At 40.8% G+C, this 12,989-nt stretch overlaps 1 pseudogene; it reads left to right on the top strand.

Moving 5' to 3' along the window:
• Positions 1-295: 295 nt before the first annotated feature.
• LOC146673290 (uncharacterized) lies at positions 296-9,474 on the top strand (annotated as a pseudogene).
• The last annotated feature ends 3,515 nt before the right edge of the window (positions 9,475-12,989 follow it).

Genomic DNA, 12,989 nt, shown 5'->3' on the forward strand with positions numbered 1-12,989 from the left:
TCCATCACACACAGCGTAACGTTCGATAATGTATCATGCGCAAAAGCTTTAGCTCTGAGAGCCATGCTTAGAGAGTGCTTTGTAGTGAATCAGAATAGTCGACTCCCATTGAGCGAGAGCCGGCTCCTCAATTAATTTCCTTTCGCTGCTCAGCTGTCACACAGCGACACACAGTGGCTCAGCCATGCTCAAATCCCTCCACATTGTGAAATTTTATTATTTCACCTTTCGCGCCCTTCAAACACAACTAAATGCAACCCGTTAGATTGAGCAGTATGCCCGGTCAGTTACAGAAATGTCAGCGACTTCATCTGTCATAAAGTTTGCGTTCATAGAACACAAAGAGTTTTTGGTAAATGCAAAAAAGAAACATTCGGCAAAGTGCAGGTTTTGTAAAGTCTCCTTGACCGAGACAGCCGGGACTACCTCAACCTTCACCAGGCACCTGGAGCGCAAACACCCTCAAAGGTAAGCTAGCCGGTAGCCATCTATCCATCTTCAAACTCTTCTAACTACCTTTCCAACCTCAGATGACCAGGTCATGTTTATGTAATATTGTTATTTATAATGTGTTCTTCAAACATTATAAATTATGTAGGGACAGTTTTTTTGCAACCGTCCCTGCAGACTTAACTTTAACTTAACGTTACGTTACATGCTATGTACAGGTAGCTAGCGCTAGCAGTGGCTATCAGCTACTTAAACAATTTTCATTAACTTTAGGTATTTTGGTGAATTCATTGAGCAGAAATATATCGAAACCATTTCAGTGAGCACTTTAAGGGCTGGTATGGTGTGGTTTGTTGTGGACTTTAATGGGCATATTTATTTGGTTGTTGACTCATAAGGACGGGCGTTTCAAGAGTGTCCCTATAACATTGCTCGGCTAACAGCGGCGTTCTCGACAGTGAAGACCAGATCAGAGCGGTCTATGGCTCTGGTCCAGATAGCACAGATCGCAAAACTGAGTCCTAAGGTTCTTAAATCGATCTTAAGGACCTTTGACTATGACTTTCTTAGGTGTTTTCTACTATGTTGCCCTACTAAACCAGTCCAGTGTGTAGGAGCTATTTTAGCATTATTAGACACAGTTATTTTGTATTGGTGTAACTTCAGACTTTATTGAGTAGTTCATTTCTTGTCAATACAGCTGTGTCTGATAGCTGACTGGCAGGAGGAGGCTTAATGCAACCTACAAAGTTAATGCACAGACATTTTGTCTTTTGTAGATTCCATTCAACTGTTTTTCTGTTCTTCTTATTTAAGGTCTTGCAACCCTGAACACTCCAGTATTTTCATTATTACTAGTTGTGCCTAATGATCTATATGTGTCACACTGGATTAGATTAGGTTATTTTGTATGCAAAGGTCTGCCCTCATTGATAGGTTTAAGATTACTGTGCTTGTAAAATACAGTAGTTTTTGTGGTTGAATAGAAACCGATGTTTTACAGATTCCTATTTCCCTGTTTTGTAGGTACTTGGAGTACAAGTCAGGATCTGCAACATCAGTGATAGCGGTCAATCCCACACAGCCTCAATTATCATTGTTTGCTCCAAGCATCCACTTATTTTCCCCAAATTCACCCAGGCAACAGGCCATCACCCAGTCCATCCTCCAGGACCTTATAGTTGGATGCTCTCTCCCCCTGTCCATCGTTGAGAATCCACATTTTAGACACTTCCTGAATGTCTTGGATAGCAAATACACTCCTGTGTCTAGAACCACCTTGACAGAGAAGCTTATACCTCACCTTGTCACTAAATTGAAGGGTGACATAATCAAAGCCCTGGAAGTCCAGCCAAATGTAGCAATAACAACAGACCTCTGGTCTGACCGGAGGCTTCGTACTTTCCTGGGAGTTACTGCTCATGCTGCCTGCAAGAACAAGGACTCTTACAGTTTACAATCATTTTTGCTTGACTGTAGGCGTTTCACAGGGAAGCACTGCGGCGAACAAATCGCCTCAGCATTTGACAGAATAGTTGAGGAGTATGGCATTGGCCATAAAGTAAGCTACATTCTGACGGATAATGCATCCAATATGAAGCGGGCCTTTAAAGTCAGGATGCCAGAAGTAGAGCACCCTGAAGGTGACAGCAGTGATGACCTCGATGATGAAACAATGTGGGAGGATGCAGAAGGTTCTGATCCATGGTCAATGGGTGAACGTCTTTCTTGCTTCGCCCACTCGCTGCAACTTGTAATCAGTGATGGGATGAAAGAGGTAAAGGCAATAGCTGGAGCCATTGCCAAAGCCAGCAAGTTTACAAACCTGTTGCACAGCAGTAGTAACCACAAAGACTTGTTTGAGGCACACTTTGGCTCCAATAAGTCCATCCCAGCAGGAAACAACACCCGCTGGAATAGCACCTACAGACAGTTAAAAGCTCTGATCACACTTGACCACGGGGCCATCACTGAAATGTGCAGCAATACAGAGAATTTAGTGTTTTCAACCCGAGAGTGGGCTCAGCTGAAAGACCTTTGTGCTTTGCTTGAGCCTTTTTCTGATGCAACAGACCTTACAGAAGGTGATCATCAGGTGACTATTAGCATGGTGGTCCCCACTGTTCTGGACTTGAAGAATCATCTTATAAAGATGGAAGTACAAATGCCCCAGGCCGTAACTATAGTCAGGGCACTGAAAAGATCCTCAGAGAAACGGTTCTCTGGAATTTTCAGGCAGATTTGCATGGACGAAAAGGATCCAGAAGAGCCGTTTAGCCATCGGATCTACTTCCTTGCCACCATGCTCGACCCCCAGTTTGGACTGACCTGGGTAGATTTAGATGTCCAAAATGTTGAAACTGGACCAGCGCTGAAGAGGTTGAGAGATGACCTTAAAAAGTCATTAATAGGTGACTGTATAATAATAATAATTTATTGTTATTGTTGTTTTTGTTGTTCCACTTAATTTCACTGTCTTTGGTTTTATAGCATCATTAGGAGCATCCTGTCTAATCCTGTCTTTGTATGTGTGTGTGTGCACCCTTTTCCAGACCTTTTGATCACAGGAGGAGGCATTCTAATGAGACCCCACCGTGCACGGCTAGGCTATAAGATGTTGCAATCTTTAGTTTTCTTGAAGTGCAATCAATCACTGTTTTAAAATGTGAACTGTTTTCTCTCACTCCTCTCTGAAAATATGCTGTTTGTTCATTATATATTTGTTCATAAGATATTTGTTATTTGTTCATAATGTCTGTGTTCTATTGTTCCTGCCCTACTGAACAACAGGCTTGATTTCATTGGCAGTGTGTTGTAATCAGTGCTTTAAGTGGGCCGGTATGCGCCGGTACTCAGTACCGCCACTTCTAAATATAGCTCTTGAGAGTACCGCCACCTCTCCATGCGCCCAGAACGTGCTTTTAGCGTACCGGTACTCTCATTTGCACATCTGTTATAATCGTTTGGCTGCGCTGCCGCTTTTCAGAGCGCCCTTCACAAGCACGCTTCCTAATTCGTCCCACCGAGAGCAGAGACTACATTACCCATACACCAATGTGTTTTAAAGTGAAAAGCGCATGCGTCGCTTTTGCCGTTGTCATGTCAACAACTCAACGTGGTCCGGAGAGGGTGTGTAAAACGCGCAAACAGCTGCTCGGTTAAAATACAAAAACAATGAACACTTAATATGCTCTCCTGGCTTCAGACTCTGAGTAGTAAAAGAACAAGGTCAGAATCAGAGGACTCGCTGGCTGACACCCCACCGAGCCAGAATGATATCGCTGCAGGTCAGACGCAAGCTAATGAAAGCTGCACTAGTGCCGCGGACGACGGCACTTTTTGCGACGACGAGGACGAGAATGACACCATTTCTACCGATGACAACAGCCGCGTTAGCGAGCATGAGTGGCCAGAATGTTGGTCCCAAGCACAAGTCCGGTATTTCTCCACAAATTACAAGTGGCTGATCAGCAGAAATCAAAAGTTGGGTTGTAGTGTGTGTAGTCAAGTTTGTGCTCGCGTGGACATGCAGCAAGGGCAGAGAGTGTCGCAGGAGTGGAGTGGGTGCTTAATCTCGTCTTTTGGAAGGGACAAGGCTGCACAACAAAACTCACTACGAAAGAAAATAAAAGAGCACAGAGACTCAATTTATCACAAGAAAGCAGTTGAAATAAAAGAGAAGGCAACACAAAATACAATGCAAAAACACATTGAAGATGTGAGAAAGGCTGACTACGCTTCAACTTCAATGTGTTTAGAACAGCTTATAAGATTGGCAAGCATGGGCGTCCCTTTACAGACATGCCAATAGATGTCCAGTTGCAAGTCTTAAATGGTGTCAAGATGGGCAGAGTTTTGCACTCTAATAACTCATGTGCAAATATACTGGATCACATTGCAGCTGAAATGAAAAAGAAGGTAGTCAATGACATAGTGATGAATGAAAGAAAATTGTGTGTGCTCACTGATGAATCCACTACAATAAGTGGAAAGTCTGTGCTTGTCGTGTGCCTGCGGTCAGCTATTTCCACTGAAAATCCAGACACAATATTTTTTGAACTGATTGAGCTGCAGGGGACCACAGCAAAGGACATCACTGAAGCACTGTTAGGATGTCTTCATAATAATGGCTTTGACCCTCACTACCTACAGGAACATTTGTTGGCATTTGCTTGCTATATAAAGCGCTATATAAATACAGGCCATTTACCATTTACCATTTGTGATGGAGCCTCAGTGATGCTTGGGAGGAAAGCAGGAGTTGCTGCACAGCTTTGTTCCAAATTCCCTTACCTGTTTGTCTGGCATTGTTCCAATCACAGACTGGAACTGGCAGTTTGTGATGTTTTGAAGGAGGTAGGAGGAATCAACCACTTTAAAATATTCTTAGATCAGCTTTACTCCCTCTCGCATCACCAAAAAACCAAAGGGAGTTAACCGAGAGTGCTCACAATGTTGGACAACGTCTCCTTGTGATAGGCCGTGTTTTATCAGTGCGTTGGGTTGCTTCAAGTGAGAGAACAGTGAAAGCAGTATGGGAGAACTACCAAGCTCTGCAGGTACACTTTACAAGTGCTGCTGCTGATACCAGCAGGGACTCAAGAGAGAGAGCAAAATACAAATTAGTTCATAATTTATTTTATGTACATTTTGTTAAAAAAAAATTTCAATACCTTTTTGCACATTTTATTTATGTTCAGTAGCTCTTTCTAGCTCAAGCAAATCCACAAACTAATAAAATGATTTATTATTTTGTATAAGGTTGTCTGTTGACTGTTGTATATAAAACCCATTCAATATAGTTGTTGTTACCTCAGGGGAGGCGGAAAAAGAATAGAGTACCGGCACCTCTTTTGGGCCACTTAAAGCACTGGTTGTAATCTCATGCCACTGAAGACATCAAGATGCCAGAATCTTTTAAGCACTTGTTCTTATTCTTATTAATGCACAATTTGTATTGGTATGTAATATTTGTAAGTTTGCATCTCATTCATGTGAGGTGTGCACATGTCTTTATATTGTTTGATTACAGAATTTTACTTAAAATGGTGTTGTTTGACTAAATAAATGTGACCATTGACTTTTAAATAACATCTGCATATCACTTTGTGTTGACAGGCCTTATCCATTTTAGGGAAGTTGGTATCATACAGTGTAATTTGGCTAGTACTACTACAATAGGACATGATGCAATTTCAAGTTTATAATCTTCAGTTTGATGTTAAAATATTATCTATATATAAAGTATAACTGAAACCAGTTACATATTTCATATTTTAGTTGTTGGAGGTGATCGCTGTTTTGTCAGATGACTTTGGGGCCAGTCAGTACCATCATGTCAGCCCTCAAAAGCACACAAAAGTTAGTCTTTTTTTGTCCCGGTCTTGGTCTCGGTCTTGGTCTCGTCTCGACTTGGTCTTGGTCTCGGTCTTGGTCTCGATACCCTCTGGTCTTGGTCTCGGTCTTAGTCTCGATACCCTCTGGTCTTGGTCTTGTCTTGGTCTCGATACCCTCTGTTCTTGGTCTTGTCTTGGTCTCGATACCCTCTGGTCTTGGTCTTGTCTTGGTCTCGGATTAGGCAATCTTGACTACAAGTCTAGCGTGATGTGAAAAAAGGCACATACTTTTGACGTTGCGTGACGAACTCTGTATTCCTCGTCCACACAAAAACGCAAAAAAGGAGTTTTAAAAAAAATCTCTGTTTTCGGTGAATCGAAACGCCGTTTACGTGTGGACGAAACAGCTGCGTTTTCAAAAATACCCGTGTAGGTGTGGACATAGCGTAAAAGAGTTAGTAGTTTATTTTATTACTACCTGTAATTTATTGCAGATTACTTGTATTTGCTTAATTGTTTACTAAATGTTTGAGGTGTGAAATAAACTGCAATGGAGCAAAATATGGCTGTGTGGTTGGAGGATGTGTTTGTGCGTGTGCACCCGCGCGAACATTTTTCTTGTAAAACAAGGGGGGCCCAGCAAAAAAAGTTTGGGAACCACTGAGCTAATCCATGCAGGTGAATGAAGTTACCCTGACTAAAGAAATCAAGCGAAACGCCCCGGGTTGCTCAGTCACTAATTACCGTTACTGTACTTTTATTACCACTATTGTACTTTAAATGCAACAGGATGCACTCTGCTTCAGCTCCTGTGCAGAACTGATTATTAAATATCTTCAAAGAGCAGCATGTTTTCAGTCTCTTGCCAAATCTTTAAAGACAGTAACACCATTTTTTTAACCCTCTGGGGTCCAGAGTATAATTGGCCGTTTTTGACTACTTTTGATTTTACCTCTATATTTCCCCTTTAAAATATGTTTTTCTTGCCTTGTTTGGTATCATTATTTTCAGCACAACCTCAAATATCTGAAATTTGAGTTCTTTTTGAATTTTGGTATACTATATTAGCACAGTTGATCTAAATTCAGAAAAAAAAAATCAAAATCTGAGTAGAAAAAAGTAATATTTTTTACTGTAAAACCCACAAACATGTTTAATGAATCATTTCCATAACTTGAAATGCAAATAGAAATTGTACATTTCTAAAAATTATGCACAAGTTTTGCAAACAACAATGTTATATGGTACTATTTACCTAAAAATGCAGCCATAACCATTTTACAGTGGGGCAAAAAAGTGTTTAGTCAGCCACCGATTGTGCAAGTTCCCCCACCTAAAATGATGACAGAGGTCAGTAATTTCCATCAGAGGTACACTTCAACTGTGAGAGACAGAATGTGAAAAAAAAAATCCATGAATCCACATGGTAGGATTTGTAAAGAATTTATTCGTAAATCAGGGTGGAAAATAAGTATTTGGTCAATAACAAAAATACAACTCAATACTTTGTAACATAACCTTTGTTGGCAATAACAGAGGTCAAACGTTTACTATAGGTCTTTACCAGGTTTGCACACACAGTAGCTGGTATTTTGGCCCATTCCTCCATGCAGATCTTCTCGAGAGCAGTGATGTTTTGGGGCTGTCGCCGAGCAACACGGACTTTCAACTCCCGCCACAGATTTTCTATGGGGTTGAGGTCTGGAGACTGGCTAGGCCACTCCAGGACTTTCAAATGCTTCTTACGGAGCCACTCCTTTGTTGCCCGGGCGGTGTGTTTTGGATCATTGTCATGTTGGAAGACCCAGCCTCGTTTCATCTTCAAAGTTCTCACTGATGGAAGGAGGTTTTGGCTCAAAATCTCACAATACATGGCCCCATTCATTCTGTCCTTAACACGGATCAGTCGTCCTGTCCCCTTGGCAGAAAAACAGCCCCATAGCGTGATGTTTCCACCCCCATGCTTCACAGTAGGTATGGTGTTCTTGGGATGCAACTCAGTATTCTTCTTCCTCCAAACACGACGAGTTGAGTTTATACCAAAAAGTTCTACTTTGGTTTCATCTGACCACATGACATTCTCCCAATCCTCTGCTGTATCATCCATGTGCTCTCTGGCAAACTTCAGACGGGCCTGGACATGCACTGGCTTCAGCAGCGGAACACGTCTGGCACTGTGGGATTTGATTCCCTGCCGTTGTAGTGTGTTACTGATGGTGACCTTTGTTACTTTGGTCCCAGCTCTCTGCAGGTCATTCACCAGGTCCCCCCGTGTGGTTCTGGGATCTTTGCTCACCGTTCTCATGATCATTTTGACCCCACGGGATGAGATCTTGCATGGAGCCCCAGATCGAGGGAGATTATCAGTGGTCTTGTATGTCTTCCATTTTCTGATGATTGCTCCCACAGTTGATTTTTTCACACCAAGCTGCTTGCCTATTGTAGATTCACTCTTCCCAGTCTGGTGCAGGTCTACAATACTTTTCCTGGTGTCCTTCGAAAGCTCTTTGGTCTTGGCCATGGCGGAGTTTGGAGTCTGACTGTTTGAGGCTGTGGACAGTGTCTTTGCCGCTGTGTCTTTCATACAGATGATGAGTTCAAACAGGTGCCATTCATACAGGTAACGAGTGGGGGACAGAAAAGCTTCTTACAGAAGACGTTACAGGTCTGTGAGAGCCAGAGATTTTCCTTGTTTGAGGTGACCAAATACTTATTTTCCACCCTGATTTACGAATAAATTCTTTACAAATCCTACCATGTGAATTCATGGATTTTTTTTTTCACATTCTGTCTCTCACAGTTGAAGTGTACCTCTGGTGCAAATTACTGACCTCTGTCATCATTTTAAGTGGGGGAACTTGCACAATCGGTGGCTGACTAAATACTTTTTTGCCCCACTGTATATAACCATTTAAATCTATTTACAGAACAATCAGGTGTGCTGCATCAAATAAAAAGGCACACAAATTATTTGTGCCAGTCCAAAAAATGTAGTTTGTGTTCAGTATATGACAGAGGAGAACAGCACAGGCTTAAACCCTGCAGGTCTGACAGCAGCAAAAACTTTGCTAAATTACTAATGGAAAACATTGACCAGGCAGCTGTGATTGAGAAGCAATGTCCATCCAGCTCTTTTCATGGTTGTTGTAGTCGTGATAATTTTGTGAGGCCACATTGAAAAGCCTTGGATATGGAAGCGTAGAGCTGCCACCCAGGCAAAAGAAAAATAGAAAAGTATGTTGTTCTAACAATATACCTTTCACGTTTGAACAATATAATATCACGTTATTACAATACACAGAATTATCACGTTCGTACAATATAAATCCATCACCGTCTTTCTTGTCTTTTCCCAGAGTAACAGCGAAACAGGAGGATTTATTGGCTAGCACTGCTTAGCCTTGCATGCGTTCTTATTTTAAACTTAATCTGGAATTCATTGCAAACTGTTTGTGCGGGATATGAATGACAAGATTTTGTTTTTCTACAAGAGTTAGTAAAAAAACATCTCCAGTGTGATCACATCTTCTTGCCAAACATCCGCAGCTTTGCAGTGTATACAGCACTATAATGACCAGACCTAATTCTTTTGAAAACCACACATCTTTCCACAGGTCTCAACTTCATCAGACATCACATAGAGACAGAGCTGGATGATGCCAGCGCAAACAGCAGCCTAACCGACTAAGATGCTGGATCCATGGGGTCAGGAAAGCCAGAAGCAGGGCTGGAGAGGTACCTTTCATGGCCATTCACTGGAGGTGTGGATCTATTGCATGACATTCCTCACATCAAGAAGCTGTTGATCAAAATCAATACAGCTCTTCCTGCATCTGGAGCTTGTGAAGGACTTCTTAGTCATGTAGGACTCCTGTTCACTGCTAAACAGTCACAGCTTCACAGAAAGAACCTTGAGAGCAAACTGCTGCTGAAGCTTAACCATCACCTCACTGAGTGAAGAAATAGCACATTTTTGCTAAATATGCAAAAATAGATGCACACCCATACAACTTATGGTAAACTGAGCTCATATGTATGTACATACATATGTATGTATGTACATATGATGAAGATGCCTCGTTTTGTTTTCTCTGAGGCTGCTATTTAGTTTTGTTTGTCTGATAGCAATTATTTATAAAATAAATTGGACATTTCAAACAGTTCGTTGCTACTTGAGTAGTCTTTTCACCAAGTACTTTTTTACTCTTTCTCGAGTAACTTTTTTGACGACTACTTTTCACTTTTACTTGAGTAATAATATTCAGTGTTGGGGAGTAACGGAATACATGTACCACTGTTACGTATTTAAAATACAAAATATGAGTAACTGTATTCTGTTACAGTACTGTTTAAAAAGGTGGTATTTAGAATACAGTTACGTTGTTGAAATAAATGGATTACACGGCGGTATTTTCCTGTTTCATATTGTCACGAGTCAGGACTGTTTGCGTTTTGTTTGACAGCTACGTTCTGTTGTTCCAGGCGGTAGCGCTCTCTCTGCCACAGTGTGTTTCCTGGGTGAGAGAGTGCCTTGTTGTTGTTGTTGTTACGCTAAGCTAATAGGCAGATCGTTACAGGCATAGCCCTAAAGAATGTAGCCTCATGGGCAGTGTAATCAGTACTGCAGGGAGAATGGACTGCCGTTATGTCTCTGTGAGCGCGAGGAGGGCGTAAAAGGAAATGTACGAGCTGTCATCGAGCAGAAACGGGAGCTGGAAGCATGTAAATATAATAATAACCACTTCAGCCAAGAAGAGTGCCTGACGAGCCCAGCTGTTAGTAAGCTATTAAGACTCGACTGTACGCTGTGTTCCTGTTTTCCTCTGAAACAATAAGTTCGGTTGGAGCAGCCTTTCAACGCCTCTCTCTGTCTCTCGCTGGCAAAGTTGACCCAGACAACAAAGTAAAGCTAGTTTTAGGCTACGAGCCCAACACGGAATCCGACATAATAGCCAGAGGTCCCTTTACTATGGTTCGGAGCCGTAGACCTTCAGTAATAGTAATAAATCACATGTATGTAGTTGTAAACAGTACGATGATATATTAAGTAATCCAAAGTATTCAGAATACGTTACTCTCATTGAGTAACGTAACGGAATACGTTACAAAATACATTTTGGGGCATGTATTCTGTAATCTGTAGTAGAATACATTTTAAAAGTAACCTTCCCAACACTGATAATATTTTAAAGTAATGCTACTCTTACTTGAGTACAATTTTTGGATACTCGACCCACCTCTGCTAATTACTGATTACTTCCCCCCAAAAGTAATCCCATTACTTTACTGATTACTTATTTCCAAAAGTAATTAATTACTTAGTTACTTTTTAAAAACATGATTTACAACCTGAATAGGTAATGTGGGAATTATATAATTTTTATATTATGTTTATTCTTTTATATCCTTTTTATTAAGCTTTGAGCAGTGGCAGTTGATGAAAACATTTATTCAATTAATTAAACATATAATCATGTTATTACACATTGCACATGTGCTCATGATAGAGTTAAGCACTCAGTCCTGTTAAGGTCGGAAGCTTCGTTCAGCGTGATGGTCTGAATTGATATATTGAAGAAATGACTTGGAGTGCTGTGAATGAATGCACAACATGCTTACATACACACAGACATTAAGTACAATTTCTAGGGTAAAGGTGAAAAAAGTCTTGCTTTGTCTCTACTTAGCAACTAGTGATGCGGGAGGGGCTATAGATAAGCATGCCATGAATAAGTCTACAGGAATCATCCGGAGAAGCCAGACAACCATATAGGACAAAATGCTGTTGAACACGGAAACTTGTTTAACTGTCACTAATTATAATCTATGCATGTGATATTCTTTCCGACGCGAGAAGGGGCGTGAACCCTGACATAATAAAACTATTCTGAAAGTATGTTTTGACGGGAGATCCGTGTTGAGCTGTGCATCTTCCCACACATGTGTTTAATAAAATCATTGTTTTGACGCCCTTGGACCAGTCGTTTGTCTCACACCTCAATCACGAATTGGGACAGTAATAAAGAAGTAGATCATTCAGCCCAATTCAACTTTTTTTGCATAATCTATCATACAAAATATAATCAATTGGAAAAGTCTCTTTTTAATACTTGTTTTATTAGTTTTAATCTTTTAACTTTATGCATCAAGCAAAAATTTAATTATATGCAACATTCTCTGACTGGAAGAAATTTGTTTAACATTTAAACCTATTTTCTGCACATTCCAGCACATAAAATAATTTTTTTGTGTGTTTACACTCAGTCTTTCAAATTGATGCAAGTAAAACACAGCAGAAAATAAATAAAATCAAAGACTCAGCGGTCCTGTTGCTCTGTTTCACCTGTAAAGTAGGAGTGGGGTAGGCGGAGGTTTGCCCTGGTGCAGGTGTGCCGCAGCAGTCAGTGGAAGAATCCACGAGTTTCTCTGTAAATTTCCCATTAAGTGGTAGCGCACTCAGTGCTTGCTCGGAAGTTTGGGGTTTTTTTCGCTGTAAAAAGAAGCTTTCTTCCCACGAACAACGGACGCTAATGTTTTTGTCACTTTTTATGGAATCAAACACAAAGTAAGGTCAGTACTTCCATGCTTTAAATGCTGCACGCTCATACTCTCTCCCGCACTCGATATATTATCCATTGTTGATCTGCACACAGCTGTTGTCATGAATGTTGCACTCGCTTACGTCATTTTCATGAGACGTTCTCGCACAAAAAATCATGGTTTTAGTAACGCAGTAACGTAGATGCTTACGGGAAAGTAACAGTAATCTAATTACCTTTTTTTGGCAATAGTAATCCCTTATTTTGCTCGTTCCTTGAAAGAAGTAATCAGATTACAGTAACGCATTACTGCCCAACTCTGGTGAAAGAAGGATCAGCTTTATTTCAGATTTGAATTTCAGTTTGTGATAATTCTGTTCTGTTTGTGATTACAGGAGCTGCCCTCAGATTCTGACCTCAGCACCACCCAGTGATAGCAGACAGATCATCCATCATGTTCACATGTTAACAGCAAAATTAACTGATGAAAACAGTACAAAGGTTAAAGTACCACATGTGCTGTCAGTGAAAGCTGCAGCTGTTTTATTGATAAAGTTAAAGACAAAGAATTCATCATCCATGTCACTTTGTCACTATATATCAGCATTAACAGGATCTCAGTTTGGTTTTTCACAAAGCTGCTGATCTCAGACCTGCACAGCTT

This window comes from Rhamphochromis longiceps, linkage group LG3, assembly GCF_057381845.1.
Source record: "Rhamphochromis longiceps isolate RC_006_pf linkage group LG3, R_longiceps_female_GT1.1, whole genome shotgun sequence".
NCBI lineage: Eukaryota > Metazoa > Chordata > Actinopteri > Cichliformes > Cichlidae > Rhamphochromis > Rhamphochromis longiceps.